This window comes from Delphinus delphis, chromosome 13 (assembly GCF_949987515.2).
Source record: "Delphinus delphis chromosome 13, mDelDel1.2, whole genome shotgun sequence".
Classification (NCBI taxonomy): domain Eukaryota; kingdom Metazoa; phylum Chordata; class Mammalia; order Artiodactyla; family Delphinidae; genus Delphinus; species Delphinus delphis.
In genome coordinates, this window is record NC_082695.1 from 49646533 (window position 1) to 49667583 (window position 21051).

Genomic DNA, 21051 nt, shown 5'->3' on the forward strand with positions numbered 1-21051 from the left:
GAGGCCACAACAGTGAGAGGCCCGTGTACCGCCAAAAAAAAAAAAAAAGTTTCCACAGTTAACTGATAGATGATAAGCTTTCTGATCAACACTAAACACTGGAAACCGTTGGATCTACATGTTCCAAACAGTTTCTTTTGACCAAAAGGGGACTGGAGATCATTGTTCATCTAGCAGTGTCTTAAAAGAGAGAATGACCTTGCTTGGTGTCACCACAGGTTTCTCTCGAAGGAGTTAGGTCTTCTCTCTTAACACATTATATTGTGATTACTGGTGTTTAAGCCTGTGTTCATACCAAGGTATGAATTCAGGGATGGGACCACTGTGGCTATAGATTTAATATCCCAGCATTGAGCAGTTTGAGCACAGAGCAAAACTCAGTGTATGACTGATTACCAAATAAAGAAGGGGAAAGGCGCCGTGATAGAGTTTAGAGTTATTTCCTATATCTCCATTTTGCTCTCCATTAACACAAATAACAAAAATTTAGCTTTATATTAAAGAAAATCACAATCCAGGTGGTCAGAAGAACTAGAGAGATGAGAACACAGAATTGGAGAAAACAATGAAGTGTGACCTCTTGGTCATGAGCATGGAAATTTAACATCATGATTCTTAAAAAGCTACCACTTCATCATATGCTGTATTTTCAAGCTTTAGAGATTGAATTCCTCAATATATATTAGATTCTGATTACATGATTATGTTCGACTTTGAACTTTTCTTATATAAACCTCAAAACAAAAATGGAAAGGTCATGACAAGAACAAGAAGATGTTGAGTCAGAAAAAGACTTAGCAACCCTCTAGGCCAGTGATTCTCAAAATATGGTCCTGAGACCCTTGGAGATCTCCAAGACCATTTCAGGGAGTCCTTGAAATCAAATCATTTCCATGATGATATTAAGATGTTATCTGCCTTTCTCACTCCCATCCTTTCACCAGTCAGTGTACAGCAGATCTTTCCCAGGGTTACAGGATGACATCACAGCAATAGCAGGTTTAACAGTCCAACTGTCTTCTACTAAGCCAGACCTTAAGAAAATTTGCAAAAAAAATGTAAAATAATATCACTTTTCTCACTGTTTTTGTTTTGAAAAAAGTTATTTTTTGTAAAAATATTCTTTGTTCATATATAATGCTTATTATTGCTTTTTAAAAAGATTAGTATTTTTAACTTCCCAGTTTTAGTTTCTAAAATGATAAATATCAATAACTATAACCCATATAAATAAAAGTTCTTTGGAGTCTTCAATATTTCTTGAGTCTAAATAGGGTCTGAGACCATTAAGTGTGAGAACCACTGCTCTAAACCCATGGTCTTCAACCAGGGATTTGCATTTGAATCAGGAAATCAGGTCCTGGCTTTTCTATGTTGTAACTGATAAAGAGGCAAAGAAGCACTCTAAGCTCCATGGCCTCACCTGTAACATTAGAAGGTGACAGTAAACATAGAGGCTGGGATCGGAAAAGTATTGTGAAGTAATTATTGGGTTGGCCAAAAAGTTCGTTCGGGTTTTGGGTAGCATCTTACGGAAAAGTCCGAACGAACTTTTTGGCCAGCCCAATAGTAGCGACCATTCATATTAAACTGGATATAGAAAATGCAAAACAGTAAGAGTCAAAGATTTAAAGGTTTTTAGGCTAGGCAACTGGCAGGAAACTAGTGCCTCTGGTAGTTGAGAATAGCCAGGTTGGAACTGGGAGAGAAGATATGAACCCACTGTTAGATGGCAGGTCCTGAAAGTGGAGATGTCCTGCAATGTCTCAATCGCTCTTTGGAGACAGAGAACTGCAGTGGAGGTGAGCGGTCCAAACCAGGGATATGGATTTGAGGGTTAGTTAGCCTTCTCTCATGACAGGTGGCATCCAGAGGGTGAATAAGCCCACCCAGGAAGCGCATGTGGAACCTGGAGCTGTTCAAGGCAGAACCTGGGATGAGGGGCTCCTTTTTGGAGCAGGAACTAAAGAAGAGCCTAGGAGATGTTGGGAAAGGCCAAGCCAGATAACCAGAACAATGCAGGACCCTGCACGGTATTCATGACATAGCCACTGGATGGGTGGGAAGATGGAAAGACAAAAAAGAGGAAAAAAAAAAAAACCCAGAGGAGACAGCTTCAAGGAGGATTGACTGGTCAACAATATCAAAGCCACAGAAAAGGTACAATGGTAAATTCTGAGAAGCTATGGATTTGACAAGAATCGGATCATTGCCAGCTTCAAACAAAACTTTTTAATAGAAAAATTTTAGTGGAGTCAAAACAATACATGAAAACTGCATGGAAAAAAATCTAAAAGCATACGGAAGGAAATAATAAGGATGGGAGAAAGAAAAGGGAACAAAATCCAGCAAAGACTCTTGGTATTTCAGCCAGGACCACCTGTGTACAGCCATGATAGAAATACCCAATGGCTTCAGAGCCGCTGAAGGTGCTAAAAGCAAAGGGAAGAATGGTGGGTACCAGGACTCACAGACTTTCATCGTCTTCAAACCACCCTGTTCATGGGACTATTTCTTCTTACATCAAAAGAGAATCCTAAGAAATCCTATAAATCAGAGGTCAAAAGACATTAAGAGTAATGAGGTGAAGGTTAAAGATCTATTCTGGTTATTTTAAAGAAAATATTTAGATTTTAATAGATCTTGACTTGCTATGAGGTACAAATAATAAAAATCAAAATATCAGAGATTCGTGTAGAAAAAAGGAATTGCTATGACAACCACAAGTTGGCCTCCACAGAAAATACAAACAGGAATCAGAATGAGAAAATTATAGAGAAATGTGACTGATTTGGAAACCATTTGAACTAGTACTATTCTTTAATGTTTTGCTCATGTGGCTCTGATATGAGAACATGAAAACATTCCTCCACTTCAATAGCTCCTTTGTATTTCAGATTAAAATGAGCAGACCATCAATTAACGAAATGAAACTGGAAACCAAGACCATCTAACGGCTTACTCCACTAAAATGTCCCTGTCCCCTTCACTGTTAACGTCTAATATTTATAGGCCCATACAAAAATTCAAGAGTAGACATGCATTAAATGCATGATATTGCAGGCCAAATAGCAAAAGCAGATGACAGGGAATGAGGACTCAATACATCTTCAGCTGCCAGAATGTAAAGCTTCAAACCAGTTATAAAGGACCAAAATTTCCTACCTCTTCTCCAGCATTTTCCATTAACCATGAACATTCCTGAGACCTGCTATGAGGTTTGCTACTTTTTTTGACTGGTGAGGGAAGGTAGAGTAGGGAAGGGTCAGATTTCCCCAGCTTCTTTGGGGATAACCCATTTTCCAGAGTTCACTCTTCCAAAACCAGAAGAGTCAGATCTGCAAGCCCAGGGATCCCAAGGAATTAAAATTAGGGTGTCCGGTGATCAGATCTTCTGCACAGTGCATTTGCCTTAAGACATGCTCACTGCCAAGTGAGTGAGCTGGTTATACATAGCTCTCCAATTAGCTAGGTTGTCAGACCCTGACCCAGGCCCTTGTGTTCTGCCTCCTGCCTGCCCTGTACCCTCACTTTCTTGGTCTAGTGGCCTCAGATACCTTGCTATATAGCCTCATGCCCAGTCTTCCTCTCTCTACTCTGGTTTGCTCCTTCACCTAGTCTGGCACCCGACTCGAGCTTTGGTCTAGATGCTGTTGTTCAATCTCCTAAGGCTCTGTGCTCTGCAGCCCAAGGGCCAGGCCAGCCCTGCCCTTCCTCTGAACCCATCTCCAGCTCTAGGAGCCCCAGTCTTTGCAACTCCAAGCCACTTGCCTATCAAGTGGAATGGTTTGGACACAGATCAGTTTTATCTACAGACATTCTCCAACATCACTGAGCTTCCCGCTATGTCACCCAAGTGCAACATCTTCCCAAAGAGAAGGAAAGAATTCACTGATTCAGTGTGTCTGACAAAAACGATCACATATATGAGGGTCCTTCTGATGCTTCTACTGAACTATATGACTTCTCATCCCCTGTATTAACCAAACTAATTAAAATCTGTCATTCATGCCATGATAAATTAATTGTAAATTAGAACAGCAATGTCACATGATTCAGAGTATATTTTGCTAGATCCTCCGTAAGTCATCTTACACAACAATTGGTGATCATCAGCAGGTATGAATGTCAAAACACATAAGTCGCGTGATTTAAATTCAAGTTCCTTGCATCCAAGAACTTTAGTTTTGAGAATCTTCTATATATAAATCCATATAAATTCCAAGTCTTGATGTGGGATCATCAAATATGGGAAGGGCATCCTGAAATAACTTTTGCCATCCCAGCACCTGAAGGCCTGAAGCTAGCTCTCTTTTGAAAAGATAGGCCGTCACTAAATGTGCAATGTATATACTGGCTGGCTTGGTCAGAGCAAGCTTGGTTCAAGAACTCACACTTCCACTTTGGAAGAGCCTTTGCCAGGGAAACAACACTAGCAAGGCCTTGAGATTCTACAGACACACTGGAGAATGCAGCACCAGACATGAATATAAGAAGTCTGGGGTTTCCCTGGTGGCAAAGCAGTTAAGAATCCACCTGCCAATGCAGGGGACATGGGTTCGAGCCCTGGTCCAGGAAGATCCCACATGCTGTGGAGCAACTAAGCCAATGCGCCACAACTACTGAGCCTGCACTCTAGAGAGCCCGCAAGCCACAGCTACTGAAGCCCGCATGCCTAGAACCTGTGCTCCGCAACAAGAGAAGCCACCACAGTGAGAAGCCTGTGCACCCCAACTGAAGACTAGCCCCCTACTGGCCACAACTAGAGAAAGCCTGCGCGCAGCAAAGAAGAGCCAATGCAGTCATAAATAAATAAATAAACAAACAAATCCTTTAAAAAGAAAAAAAGAAGTCTGGGCTGCCTGGTCATACATCACATAGAGCAAGGCTGCCCTTGGAGTAAGGAAGGAAAACAAGGCAGGAAACACCAAAAGGAGCAAAGCTTCATAAAAACCATCTTTCTTTGGGGCTTTCTTCAGATACGCCCTATAAAGAAAAACAAACAAATACTGACTAGAAGACTTCCTGGTCATCACAAAAACTCTCAGAAATCTAATATGCATTCATCTTTGCCACACAGAAGTATTTGAGCTAAATACTGTCTTTCAAGAACATCAAGATCCTTGTTGTTGAGCACACCCTGGTTTCCCTTCCACCTTTGATCTCCAATCAACCACTGAACAAGGGACAAGCCAATAACACAGATGAAAAAGGATGCTGTCGCTTCTCAACTACTTTGTTGCGCCTTGTTCCCGCTAATGCCCCAGGCCCAACTGGGAATAACGGTCCCTCTTATGAACGATGTCTCTCTGGACACAGGATGTACATCAAGCAGAATTTCATGAAGCCCAGGGTCTTTTTCCAAAGAATCGAAGAAGTTGGAAACTATGCAACACAGCTGATGAGTTTCACAGCGGAGTTTCAAACCCAGAACAATCTGAACCAACAGCTCCGTACTCTTTCCTCTAGTACCTTCTAGTTCACCATTCTAGGTTTAAACTTACATGTAAATGTTATGCAACGTCTATGCAAAGCAAGGAACACACGGCAGGATCGGGAGGAGGGAACAAATGAGGATTTGTTATAATTCCACAATGGTAAGGTGTACCATAGTGACAACAATAGAAATATTTTACTGTCTTATTAGAAAATAATATAATTCTTGACCAGATATACCAAATTGCATTCTGCCACAGTAGTGGTACTGCTGACATGATCATTAGTTTTATTATTATACTCTTATATATTTATAAATATATATTACTTTAGAAGTGTCAGCTAACATAGGTTGTTTGGGGTTTTTGTTTTTTTTTTAAATCAGATGCCCAGCATTTCTAATGAGGACATGATAGAAAATTTAAATTTCAAAGAAAATGTCAATGCCAAAACAAAAAGTGATTTTAAATGTTCCTCTCACAGAATGCTGATTCTCCACACCATGGCCAAGTGTACACATGTGATTATTAGCTGGTTCACTGGCACCCAATGGACCAGATGTAAACATGACTCCAAACTGTTCATTTACTAACCAAGCTCTCCAGATACTGTCAGTCCTGAAAGGATTGAATCAAATGCACTGATCAAAGCAGCTGGGAGTGAGAAGGGGATGTGGAAGCCATCTAGACCAACTGGTCCTTCAGTCATGAGTCTCCTTCTAAGACCCTGGCCATGAAGCCACCTGGCTGCATGCCAGGGTCGTGTCTGTCCCTGGTTACACCGACCGAAAGCTCACTATGTCCTAGGAGAGGCCACCATGCCATCTTTGGAGAGCTCTGTTTCATGATTGGTTGCAACCATCAGAGTAAACAAACCAGTGACTGGTCTGAGGACAGGGATACGTGTTTATTTTCCCCTGTAACACAAGTCAACAAGAAAGCCTCTAATCAAATAAATCCAAAGAGAGGTACAAACATAATTGTGACACATGTTTAGACTAGTTGAAGCAGATCAGGTCACTGGGCCACTGAAGAAATCATTCCTAAACCATATAAATGAGCTCACATTACACGTCTACACTATGAAGTATTTTTTCCCTCTGAAATACATTTGCCACCAACCTGAAAAAAAAATTCAGATTGTTGGATCAGTACTGATAGATAAATGTAGCACTTCGGCCAAAGGAGCTGGGTGTCATTGTCTGTATCACAGTCACTGGACAAGTTGGGCCCTTCTCTGCCCAACTGACCTACAGAAGATTTATGCCACAGGAAGCTGAGATGGTGACCTCAAAGTTGCTGAAATATTCAGTCTGCGCAGTTCTCTGGAATAGCACAATTTGGGAGAACTAGCTTTGTAGATAGAAAATATAGGCATTGTCATCATCAAAAAATCTACAAACAATAAATGCTGGAGAGGGTGTGGAGAAAAGGGAACCCTCTTGCACTGTCGGTGGGGATGTAAATTGATACAGCCACTATGGAGAACAGTATGGAGGTTCCTTAAAAAACTAAAAATAGAATTACCATATGACTCAGCAATCCCACTACTGGGCATATACCCTAAGAAAACCATAATTCAAATAGAGTCATGTACCACCACATTCACTGCAGCACTATTTACAATAGCCAGGACATGGAAGCAACCTGTGTCCATCGACAGATGAACGGATAAAGGAGATGTGGCACGTATATACAATGGAATATTACTCAGCCATAAAACGAAACGAAATTGAGTTATTCGTAGTGAGGTGGATGGACCTAGAGTCTGTCGTACAGAGTGAAGTAAGTCAGAAAGAGAAAAACAAATACCATATGCTAACACATATATATGGAATCTAAAAAAAAAAAATGGTTCTGAAGAACCTAGGGAAAGGACAGGAATAAAGACACAAATGTAGAGAATGGACTTGAGGACATGGGGAGGGGGAAGGGTAAGGTGGGACAAAGTGAGAGAGTGGCATGGACATATATGAACTACCAAATGTAAAATAGGTAGCTAGTGGGAAGCAGCCGCATAGCACAGGGAGAACAGCTCCGTGCTCTGTGACCACCTAGAGGGGTGGGAATAGGGAGGGCGGGAGGGAGAAGCAAGAGGGAAGGGATATGGGGATATATGTATACGTATAGTTGATTCACTTTGTTATACAGCAGCAACTAACACAACACTGTAAAGCAATTATACTGCAATAAAGATGTTTAAAAAAAGAAAGAAAGAAAGAAAGGAAATATAGTCATTGTCAAGCTAGAATGTAGAGTGTTCAAAAGGGACATCTCACTACAGTACAGACTGCCCAGGTAATGAACTGACACTCATTCTAGTCAGAAAAGAGCATTTTGAAGGGCCATTTTTTCAATTCTTTAACACTTTTTAAATCTTTAACATTTTTCTTTGTTTCTCATTGTCTTTCATAGACAGGAGATATTTTTCCTCAAATAGTGAAGCAGTTTAAGGCTTTGTAACCTAAGTAAATAACCTAAATATATCTTCTCTCCATGTACATTCTCAAGATTACAGCTTGGGTTCTCTGAGTTTAATGAGGACTAGAGTTAGACTGTTTCCCATTAGAAAGAGAAAGGAGTAAGGCATAAATTCAATAAGTGTTCAAGTAAAATACAGCCATCTTCACATCTGTATTATATTAGACGAGACACAAGACAAAACATTGACTCTTGAGGTTAAATCTAAATTTCCTGCTTCAGTTCTGAAAGAGTTTGAGAGTTTAGATCAAAAAGGCAACAGAGAAATAAGACCAAAAAATGTCTAAAAACAAGTTTCAAAGGCTATAAAATGCCAACGCTTAGTTACTTATTTGAAGCATCAGTTTAGTCAGCAATTACCCTAGAGCCACAAACAGAAATTAGTGAAAATTCTACTACATGCTCTCTTTCCAAGTTCGGGATGACCCACCTGGGATCTGTGTGTCATAGGAGGTGCCAAACCACCACCTCTGATTCTTCAACTCTCTTGTGTGATATTGTTGAATTTCCACGTCTTCCTCTCTAGTATACTGTTACATCACACTTGAACTTCCGAAGGTATTATTTCGGTCTCCTTTGGAATCTACTGGTCTTTAATTTCAAACTTCAATTTCATCCTGCAAAAAAGAAAACCCTAAGTCTCAGGTCAAAGATCAACAAGCAAGACAAATTATCTCAACCAAAACAAAAGAGCATGAGACCAGAAACAGGATTCAGGGAACTCTTTCCTTAAGTCTGGCTTTTGAGCCTGCACCCTCTAGCCTTTATCAAGCTTGTGAGTAAAACTACGTTTGAAGAAAGTAATACTGACCTATTAACTTTGGTGGCTCTGTGGATGCTTCTCTAAAATGCCACTGATCAGAAATACATACACAGACACACACACACACCCAGTAGATGAAGAATTTGTTACTCTGAACAACTCAGAATGAAACAGCCTCTCCTATCGAATTCCATGGGAGAGTGGGATACATATCTCTAAACCTTGCACATTACAAAATTTTCCTCAACCATGAGGGTTCTGATTGAATCAAGGGACTGGGATTAGAAGGAGATATTTACCATGAAGTCATTTTAGACAAATCTTTTATCAAGTTATGCCTTAGTTTCAGCCTCTAAAAGAATCTAGGGACTATGCTTGGTCTTCAAGTCCAACTTATCCCTTGTCCTGTCTCAACAGATTATTAACCCTCAGCTAGTCAAACAAATCCTATTGCTGTTCTTTCTACCTCACTGGTTACTCCTTCTCAGTCTCTTTTTCTTCTTTCTCCTTTTAACGTCGGAAGGTCCCAGGGCTCAGTCCTGGGATGTCTTTTCTATCATCACTCACAACCTTGGAGAGTTCATCCCGTCTTCATATTCCAGAGACTCTCAAATTTATATTTTCAGCTCCAACCTCTCTGCTGAACTCCAGACTTACATACACAACTGCCTGTTTAATATCTCCATTTGGATGCCTAATAGACATCTCAAACTTCTGTGTCCCAAATGGAAGTCCCAGTTTCTCCCTACGCCATCCCACAAACACCCTGCCCCTACAAGGCTTCCTGTTCTCAGCTAATGACAACTCCATCCTTCCAGTTGCTCAAGACAAGTTATAGTGTTACACTTGACTCTCACTCTCCACATTCAATCTGTCAGAAAATCCTATTGGCTGTAAGAAAGCCCTCAAGAAAACCTTATATCCAGGATCCAATCTGTTTCCTTATCACTTTCATAGGTACTACCCTGATCCAGGCTCCATTATTTCTTACCTGGGTTACCTAATGGCCTCCAAAATTCTCTCTCTGCTTCCAACCTTGTCCCCTGGATAGCCAAGGGGATCCTCTTTAAACATCAGTCATATCATTTCATTCCTCCGCATCAACTCAGTAACGACTACCCAGACTACCTGTTTCACGCAGGTAAAAACAAAAGTCCTCACAATGGACTGGTTTCCTTCTTCTCCCCTTTGATCAACCTGCTCTGATCACAAAGGCCACCTGCTGTTCCTTAAACATCTCAGGCACGTTCCTCCCTTAGGTCCTTTGCACTGGTGCTTCTCTCTTTCTAGAATGTTCTTCCCTCAGAGAGCCATAGGGTCCCCTCACCTTCTTCAAGTCTTTGCTCAACAGTTTCCTTCTTAGTGAGGCCCACTCTGAATGCCTGCTTAAAATTGCAGCCACCCTCTCCCCAACTCCCAATCCTCTTTCCCCTACCGTACATTTTTTTTCTTTCTCTAAAGTACTTATCACCTTCTAATATTTACTTACTTATTTATTTTGTTTCTTCCCACAACACACACATATACACCAAGAGTATAAGCTCCATGAGGGCAGTGATTTTTATATTTTGTTCACTGAGATATTCCAAGGGCCTAGAATATAGACACACTGGGTGAATATTAATTGACTAAAGTCCACCAGACCACCAACTTGCCCATTCTATTCTCTGAAGTTTTATCTGTGTCACGGTTCCCTTTTTAGACTGACTTTCCCCAACCTCTCTAGCAATATAAATTCCTCTTTTCCTCACTTCAAGCTCCAATTTAAATCCTCCTCCTCTTAAATCTTTTCTACATTAGCTCTGCTCTATTGACCATGGATTTTTATGTACTTAGTCAACAAAAAAATTTGCATCAGCATCTCTGTTTGCCAACTCTGTAAATTTTAAGTCATATATACATACAGCTAAACTCTCAGTTCTTTATCTTACAAGAAATTCTGTAAGAACTATAGCCCCTGGAATTTGTGAACGTTTCATGCCTTTAAGAGATGCATCTGATGGAGAGGGAGACATTAGCAGAGAGTCCCTTAGTCACGGGGTGAATACTGAAAAGTTCACAAGCTTTCTTTGGTGAGAAACCCAAGCCCATCATTATGGGGTGAATCATGTCCCCCAGGAAAGAGATGTCAAAGTCCTCACCCCTAGTACCTCAGAATGTGACCTCAAGGGCATTAGGGTGGGCCCTAATCCAATGTGAATGGTGTCCTTATAAAAAGGGGAAATCTGGACACAGAAACAGATATACACAGAGGGAAAATGTTGTGAAGACACACAGGAAAAACACCATGTGAGGACAGAGGGCTGGAGTGATGATCTGTGAGGCAAGGGATGCCTGAGGCTACCAGAAGTTAAGAGACAGGCCTGGAACAAACTCTACTCTAGCGCCTTCAGAGGGAACACGATCCTGCCAACACTTTGATTTTTGTCTCCAGAACTCTGAAGTGATACGTTTCTGTTATTTTAAGCCACCCAGTTTATGGTACGTTGTTATGACAGCCCTAGGAAACCAATGCACCCATTATTTGGATGCAGTAAATTGAGCTGAGATCTGTTTAGATATCCACATTTTCAAATTATTCAGGTTGCAACAATGTGCCCTGAAACTGAGGTTTCTTTAACTGATTGTCTTGATTCCAGAGCAACTTTGTAATTATTACTTTACAATCATTCCACTGATAAGATACTCAACTGGGGATAAGGGAATCATCTTTCTACTCTAGAATCAAAAAGATCCTCTCTTTTGAGTACGAGGGAGGATCGCACAACGGCCTTGTAATTTCTACAGGCAAGCTGGTCTACAAAGCCGAAAGTCAGAGAACATGCTGCACTATTAATTGGCAATTATATGTTTGAATTGGATCCACACAGGCAGAAAAACAGTTTAGAAAACCATTAAAATTATATGACTAAATTTAATCCATTGGTTCAGATTTTAGAAAAATGTCTGGTTTGAGTTACCTGGACCAGCTATCTAGCTTTCTGGTTCAATATACAATCAACCTTTTAGCTTTGGCATCAGGTTCCAAACCATATTCTAAAAGGGAAAAAAAAAAAGAGCCACTGTTTGAAAGTTTATACTTCAGGAATAAACTCAGCTTAATTCCCTTGGAGGCCGAGAGACTCAGGTTATTGGACCTTTCCTAGGTGTGAGGGTGAGAACAGAGGCCACTGTCACATGAGCCTGAAAAACTTTCAACTGTTTTCCCCATACTGCGCCTTCAGACCAGATGCCATCTGCCCAGCCTCATTTCTTCCTTTAACTAAATCAAGAACTCGGTTTTTCCATTGCTGCAATGCTCACAGGTCTAGAAAGACAAGAGTTAAAGTTTAAACACTCCTGTCAGTTACTGGATATTTTCCAGTAAAGGAAGAATCACAATTAGCAAATCAAACCCTAGTGATGTACTTATACTGCATATTACAATATAATCCTAGCATCTATTGAGCTGTTTTACCAAAGTGCCAGACGTTTTCTATACATTATCTCTAATCGTCACAAAAACTATGCAAGGAAGATGTTATCTCCATTTTTCTAAGGGGAAGATGTTCAAAGGAGCTAAGTGGCAGAATTAGGATTTAAACCCAGGTCCTTCTGGCTGCAAACTCAGCCACTGAACAAGCAGCATTAAGAAGAGCCAGTTCCCACCACTTCCCAGAACTTTAATTCCATTATCTTTAATTTTCAGAATAACCCTGGTAGATAGGAATTGCTGTGATCCCCTTGTCACACCTGAGTGGACTGACACTCAGGAACATTACGTGACTTGCCTATAGCTGGATTAAAAAAACCAGACTTCCCTGTAGTGAGTACTGTCCTAAGCTATTGGGTTTTTTCCATAAAACCCAAATGAACTTTTTGGCCAAACCAATATTTATAACCATTATAAACCACCCTAAAAAGCAGAGGGGTATTATCCTCACTTTCCACGTGAGGAAGGTGAGGTTCAGACAGGTCACTTGACTTTTCATGTCACAAAGCTATCAAGTGGCAGAGCCAGGATTCAAAGCCAGGTCTGAGGATTCCAAACCCGTGCTCCTGCCACTGTGCCAGGCCGCCTTTCCCAGGGCCTTTTAGTAATTAAGTCAGCGTCACTGAAACTCTAGGCTACCTTTCAAGGGCTATTATAATAAGGAGAGCACTTGGAATAAAAGTAAAACCACTTGACAACATAGTACAGGAAGAAAAAACTATGATCTGGGGTTACAATAGCCAAGTTGGCCCACTCAGTGCACAGAGCAGCAAGCATTCTCTATGTTCCAAATAATGTCACTGTTAATTTGATTTATATAAAAGGAAATAAAGAAATTTACATAAATGAAAACACCAGCAGGAGGAGGGAAGCAGGTATACATTGCCAGAAATGAGCTAGGTACTAAATGAGAAAGGGCAAAATAGGGAATTTCTGTGTGTTTTATTCATTTACTTCATTTTTAAAGGCTCTTCCCTGCCTATCCTCTTCCCACTGCGTTCAGTGACAGTATTCCCCTGCTTCTAACCAAAATGTTGCTTTGGCAGGAAATGAGGAGGAGGAGACTCCGTTTGAATGCAGGCTATTACCCTATGATTAACCCTTCTCCCTTGGATCAGAACCCGGGGTCCTTTTGCCAAAAAGGCAAGGAAAAGAATAAGTTTACAAAACCCAAACCCTATCCCTTCTATGACATATCAGAGTGTTACACAATGCTTCCATATAGATTCCCTCATTTGATCTTCACATCAGCCCTGGGAGGTAGACAAAGTCTACATCATAATCCTCATTTTACTGACAGTAAAGATAAATTCAATTAAGTGATTTGTTCAAGTTCACACAATCAGTAAAACTCAGGCTGGAAGCCAGGTATTCTGTTACTGAACCTCAGGTTCTTTCCACAGCAGCATCATGTTCTAAATTATTTGAGAAATAACCTGTTTTACTGTATAATGCTGAATATCTCTACAGCTGCTATTGCAGTTACTGCATCATCATAATATTTTTATTACTGTTTGATAGACTTTATTTTTAAGAGCAGTTTTAGGTTCACAGCAAAATTGGGCAGAAAGTACAGAGATGTCCCATATACCCTCTGTCCCCACACATGCATAGCCTCACCCATTATCAACATCCCTCACCAGAGTAACACACATGTTACAATTCATCATCATTTTTTAACTATAAAGAAAATTCAAATGATCATTCTTAGCACGTTCTTACTAGATAAAAATTAGGAAATTATACAGATAATGTAGCTACTTTTAATGGGGCACATGCTATGCACTGGAGAATATACTAGGTATTTGCACATTTAACTCTCACAACTCTAAGGAAGCTGTTGTTCTTTTTATTTTTATGTCTCATGAAACTGAGGCTCAGAGAGGCTAAATGACTTGCCCACATTTACAAAGGAGGAGGTAGGTAGGATTCAAAGTACTCCAAAGTCTATGATATTTCTGAGGCACCAGGCATCAGCTTTCATAAACCACCTTACCCTCCAGTTAAGACAAGATGACTACCAGAAAAATCGTAAGTCTACCAGCTTCCTTAGGAACCTACCCCAACCTAGCAATCCCCAAGTTGGTCAGTTTGTTCATTACCTAAATCCAGGAAAGAAGAGCAAAACAAGGTGCTACTGAATCAGTGAATGACCAAAATGTAACTGGAAAGCTGTTAGCATTAATATGCAGACTCATTAATATGCAGACTCATTAATATGCAAACTCATTAAGTTTGAGTCTCACCTTCCCCCATGCAGGCAATAATGAATGATCTCTTTACTCTCAGAGGATCAAGAACGCTTTGTTCAAGGCTTCCACCACCTACATGTGAACCTCAACCTCTAGCCCATGGCTAAAGTAATTTCCTTTGTCTCATGAGATGACAGTCATGAGACTGAGTACATAAAAGAAGGAGAAGGAGAAGGGGAAAGGGGAGGAGGAAGAGGAGGAGGAAAAAGGCAGTTCCCAGTATCTGGGGAACCAATGCTACCTAGAGCTCCTACTCACCTCCACTATGTACACTTATCAACAGACTCTCTGCCTCATCCCCAGTAAACGTATGAAAGACCACGAAGAATGGGCTTCCCAGTCCCTTTATTTCTATCTAAACCCTCCCTAAAACACCACCCATAGTTTCAACCTGGCTTGAATGAACAAGAAAACTGGGTAACATTTCTAACAGGGCTTTACTTTTATAGTCTTTTGTGTGTGTGTGTGTGTGTGTGTGTGTGTGTGTGTGTGCTATACAGTAGGTTCTTGTTGGTTGTCTATTTTAAATATAGCAGTGTATACATATCAATCCCAAATTCCCAATCAATCTCTTCCCCCCACCCTTCCCCTGGTAACCATAAATTCATTCCCTAGGTTCTGTGAATCTGTTTCTGTGTTGTAAATAAGATCATTTGTATCATTTTTTTTCAGATTCTGCATATAAGTGATACCGTATGATATTTGTCTTTCTCTGTGTGACTTACTTCGCTTAGTATGATAATCTCCAGGTCCATCCATGTTGCTGCAAATGGCAGTATTTCATTCTTTTTAATGGCTGAGTAATATTCCATTGTATATATGTACCACATCTTCTTTATCCATTCATCTGTAAATGGACATTTAGGTTGCTTCCATGTCTTGGGTTATTGTAAACAGTGCTGCAATGAACCTTGGGGTACATACATACTTTCGAACCAAGTTTTTCTCCAGATATATGCCCAGGAGTAGGATTGCTGGATCATATGGTAGCTCTATTTTTCGTTTTTTAAGGAACCTCCACACTGTTCTCCATAGTGACTGCACCAATTTACATTCCCATCAACAGTGTAGGAGGGTTCCCTTTTTTCCACACCCTCTCCAGCATTTATTGTTTGTAGATTTTTTGATGATGACCATTCTGACTGGTGTGAGGTGATACCTTATTGTAGTTTTGATTTGCATTTCTCTAATAATTAGCGATGTTGAACATCTTTTCATGTGCCTCTTTGCCATCTGTATATCTTCTTTGGAGAAATGTCTATTTACGGCCTCTGCCCATTTTTTTCTTTCATTTTTTTTGTTTTTTTTTTGTTTGTTTGTTTGGTATGCGGGCCTCTCACTGCCGTGGCCTCTCCCGTTGCGGAGCACAGGCTCCGGACGCGCAGGGTCAGCAGCCATGGCTCACCGGCCCAGCCGCTCCGCGGCATCTGGGATCTTCCCGGACCGGGGCACAAACTCGTGTCCCCTGCATTGGCAGGCAGACTCTCAACCACTGTGCCACCAGGGAAGCCCCACTCTGCCCATTTTTTGATTGGGTTGTTTTTTGTTTTTTATGAGGGTTTTTTTTTAATTAATTAATTAATTTTTTGGCTGCATTGGGTCTTCGTTGCTGCACGCACAGGCTTTCTAGTTGCAGCGAGCGTGGGCTACTCTTTGTTGTGGTGCACTGGCTTCTCACTGCGGCGGCTTCTTTTGTTGCGGAGCACGGGCTCTATCCGCGTGGGCTTCAGTAGCTGTGGCTCGCGGGCTCTAGAGTGCAGGCTCACTAGTTGTGGTGCGTGGGCTTAGTTGCTCCACAGTATGTGGGATCTTCCCCGACCAGGGATCGAACCCATGTCCCCTGCATTGGCAGGCAGATTCTCAACCACTACGCCACCAGGGAAGTCCAGGTTGTTTGTTTTATGGTATTGAGCCACATAAGCCATTGGTAAATTTTGAAGACTAATCCTTTGTCAGTTGCATCATTTGCAAATATTTTCTCCCATTCTGTGGGTTGTCTTTTCATTTTATTTATGGTTTCCTTTGCTGTGTAAAAGCTTTTGAGTTTAATTAGATCCCATTTGTCTATTTTTCTTTCTATTTGCATACTTCTACAGTCTTGAAATAATTACTACTACAATACTATCCTACTACAACATTTTCCTACTAATAATAGTGAGGCAATGAATAACAATGGTAGTAATAACTGATTGAGTTCCTATTATATTCCAGGTGCTTTATATATTTAATCCTCTCCCAAATCTTATGATAAAAGGTCCATAATTCACATCCACAATTCTAAAAGTTAAAAGTTCTGAAAACTCAAATGTATTTTCCTAAGTATACAGGAAACTCTTTTTGTGGCAAAACCTAATGTGAACCAAAACTGGGTTTTTACAGTCTTTACTTATCCACTTGGTGTGAACGTCCATACATTTTGCTGCCAAATGAGTTAATGTGTTGGATTTGAGGGCACAGTCCCAGGCTCTACTGGGATGTAACATACGATGTATTATAGACTACATATGCACCTTTTTCTTTCTAAAATCTAAAAATATCTGAATTCTAAAACATACCTAGACACAAGAATTTCAGATATCTCTACTTTTCTGATGAGAAACAGAGAGTCACAAAGCACACAATTTTACTATTTACTTCCTTTAGGTCATCAGAGCCCTTTTACTAATTTAATAGTCAATGTTCAATTTTTTTAATTCAGAAAAGGATAGCTATTACGTCTGCACATAATCTAATAGTCATACGTAAATGGATCATTCCAATATACACCCCCATCCAAACTGTGTTAAGAGCTACTGGCTGGTGGCTGACCTGAGAGAGCTGAGCTTGCGTTTATCATCGCCTGTTACCCCGTCCAATCTCTAGCGAGGAATATTCAGTAACATCTCTAAGAAAAATGACTTACTATATTCCATGCGCTGTTCTGAGTGCTATACATAACACATTTAATCCTCACAACAACACATTGAGAACGGGCACTATTATTCCCACTTTATAAATGATGATTCTGAGGCAGAGAGAGGTGAAGTATATAGTCCAGTTAGTAAAAGTGGCAAATTAGGATCTGACTCTCAGCAGAAATCAAACAGACAAAAATCCTTTTCTTCACAGCACTTGTTGGGAGGGGGAGGGACAGAAAGTAAATAAATAAAATAAATAACCAAACTATATAGTATATCAGAAAGTTGATAAGTCTCATGAAGAGGAAGAAAATCTGAGCTTTTAATTACAACACTCTATCTCTTAGTGAAAGTAATGTCAGGTCTGGTGTCTGAAGGGTGAAAGAGAAGATAAATTTTAGGCTAAGTAAACTGAACACTGAACTCTACTGTCAAAGTAAAGCCTGTAAATGAATTTCTTTTTTTTTTTTAAGAATACATAAGAACTTCCACTTCCAAGCATCATAGAGTAACGAGGATCAGATTTACCCTTCTACCTGAAAGGTTAAAAAATAAAAGCAAAAAACAGACAAAATGTATGAAACAATGGTTTTCAAGATACTGCATATCACACAGTGGTGGACAGTGATTCCTGAGAAACAGGAAACAAATGAGGTGAGCCCTATGATTTACCTAGCTTACTGACTGAGGGAAATTCCAAGTGGAAATCCATTTGTGGGATGTCCCAGGAGATGTTGGCCAGTTTAATAAGGCAAGAAAAGGAATAAAAGGCATCTGGCTTAAAAAGCAAAAAGTAAAACAGTGTTCATTTGCATATGACATAATTTTCTATGTAGAAAATCCTAAGGAATACTTTTTAAAGCTACAAGAATTAATAGGTGAATTTAACAACACTGCAGGATACAAGCAATGTACAAAATCAATTGTATTTCTATGTACCTATAGACTAGTGATGAATAATTGGAAATTGAAATAAAATATCATTTACAATAGCATCAAAAATATGAAAAAAGATGTATATAAACATCTTTTACACAATGATAAAAGATATATACATTGAAAGATATATACACTGAAACTATAAAACATTGCTGGAAAAAATTAAAGAACACTTAAATGATTGGAAATCTGCTCATTGTTTATGGGTCAAAAGACTCAATACTATTCAGAAGGCAGCTCTCCCCAAATTGATCTATAGATTCAGCATAATTCCTATCAAAATCCCAGCTGACTTTTTGCAGACGAGGACAAGATGATTATAAAATTCATATGGAACTGCAAAGGATCCAGAATAACAATAGAAAAAGTGTTTTTAAAGAACAAAGTTAAAGGACTAACACTACTTGATTTCAAAAGGTGTTATAAAGCTACAGTAATAAAGATGGTGTGGTATTGTCATGAAGATAAACAAGTGCATCGATGGAAATGCCTAAAGAGCTTATAAAAAAGGCCCAAACATATATGGCCAACTGACTTTCAACAAAGATGTGAAAGCAATTCAGTGGAGGAAGGATCTTTTCAACAAATGGTGCTAGAATATGCATAAGAAGTGAACTTAGATCAATACTTCACACCATATACAAAGATTAATTTTAAATGTATCACAGACCTAAATGTAAAACCTAAAATGATAAAACTTCAGAAACAAAACATATATGAAAACCTTTATGACCTTGGGTTAGGCAAAGATTTCTTAGCTACAACGTCAAAAGCATGATTCATAAGAAAACAGATTGATAAACTGGACTTCATGAAAACTAAAACCTGTTAAGAGATGAAAGGACAGTCCTCGGACTGGAAGAAAATACCCACAAAGCATTTATCTTATAAAAGATTTGTATCCAGAATATATAAAGAATTCTCAAAATTCCAAAATGACAGCACAAACAATCCAACAAACATATAGACAAAAGATGTGAACAGATATCATCAAAGAAGATATACAAGTAGCAAGTAAGTACATGAAAGGATGCTCAACATCATTAGTAATTAGGGAAATACAAATTAAAATAGCAAAGAGACACCACTACACACCTATTAGAATGGCTAAAATTACCAAGATTCACAGGAACAAGTGTTGGTGACAGTAAACTGAGCAACTTTAAACACTCATACACTGCTGGTGAGAATGTAGAATGGTATACCCAGTTTGGAAAACAATTTGTTAATATCTTAAAAAGTAAAATATACACCTGCCATATGATCCAGCCATTCCACCCAAAGATTTGTACATAAATGTTCACAGCAGTTCTATTTGTAATACCCAAAACCTGGAAACAACCCAGATGCACACTCACAGGTGAATTGTTAAACAAATTGTAATATATCCATATGATGGAATATTCCTGAGAAATAAAAAGAATGAAGTAATGATACATGTAACACAAGGAGGAATCTTAAAATAATTATTCTGAATAAAAAAAGACAAATATATATATATAAAAAATATGATTCCATTTATATGAAATGCTAGAAAACTAATCTACAGGGACAGAAAACAGATCAACGTGGTTGCCTCAGATCTCTCAGGAGGGAGAGATTGCAAAGGGTCATACGGAAACTTTTGGGAGGTGATGGATATGTTCATTATCTTGATTGTAATGATGATTTCACCAGTGTGTACATAGGTCAAAATGTATCAATACTATCTGCACATACTTTAGACATGTACAGTATTGAATGTCAATTATACCTCAATAAAGCTGTTTTTTTAAAAAAATAACACATAAGAAACTAGAGACTGGCCTCCTTCTGCTCGAATCTACTGAAATTATATCACTTGTAGAGATAGGCATAACTAACTGCAAATAGACAAATCAGTCTCATACAAAAGCTGAGAAGGATTTAGTTCTTCAAAAGAATGTTATAAATGTGTGTGATTCACAGATGATCAAACAATTCTAGTACAAGAAGGAACAGTTTTGCTATTTTTCTTTGCCTTCCTTATGCAAAATCAAGGTTTCAGATACCTTACAAACAACTTTTAACATGACCAGTAATTCTGTTTATTATGTGTTCTGATGATCTACTGCTATATCAAAAACCACTGCAAAAGCTAGTGTCTTATATACAGTTTGGTCAGAACTCAACAGGAACAGCTCATTTCTGTTTCACTCAGAGCCATCTCAGATGGCACAAAGGCTGAGAGCTGCAAGCATCTGAAGGCTCGTTGATCACAAGTCCAGTGGTTGAAGTTAGCTGTCAGCTGGGACCTTAGCTGGACTAGAGCCACAGCACAAAGCCTTTCTGTGTGGCCTGGGCTTCCTCACAACATGGCATCTGGGTCCCACACACCAACATCCCAAGAGAGAGCCAGCTATAAGCCACGTCACCTCTTCTAACCTAGCCTTTTAAGTCAATCACTGTCATTCTGCCACATTCTATTCTCTAAAATCAAATGACAAAGGGCAGTCCATACTCAAAGAGGGGGATTAGATTCCACCTTTTGATAGGAGGAATGTCAAAGAATTTGCAGATGTGTTTAAAACCACCGTACTGTATTTATTGAAAATGCAGATTCCTCATCATCCTTTCAAATACGTGGCCAGGAGCTTTCATGGGAGGAGCACTGTGCTAGGACTCCAGGACAATGGATTCAAATTCTGATACAGATTTGAGACTCTTACATGGGTTAATTTCCATGTTAAGAATGGGGACTAGGAACTAGTGTACACATGAGGTCAAAGTGAGATGGGAGGGCACAGAGGGAAGGGACACAGGCTGCTCAGTTCAGGTCTTTAGTAGAGAAAGG

General features: G+C 39.6%; 1 long non-coding RNA gene across 1 annotated transcript in view; it reads right to left on the reverse strand.

Moving 5' to 3' along the window:
• Nucleotides 1-8352: 8352 nt before the first annotated feature.
• LOC132436608 (uncharacterized) overlaps nt 8353-21051 on the reverse strand; it is a 66782-nt gene continuing 54083 nt past the window's right edge. The window contains exon 3 of the long non-coding RNA XR_009521816.1: nt 8353-8533. This is a non-coding gene — a long non-coding RNA (uncharacterized lncRNA). The remainder of the gene's footprint in view (nt 8534-21051) is intronic.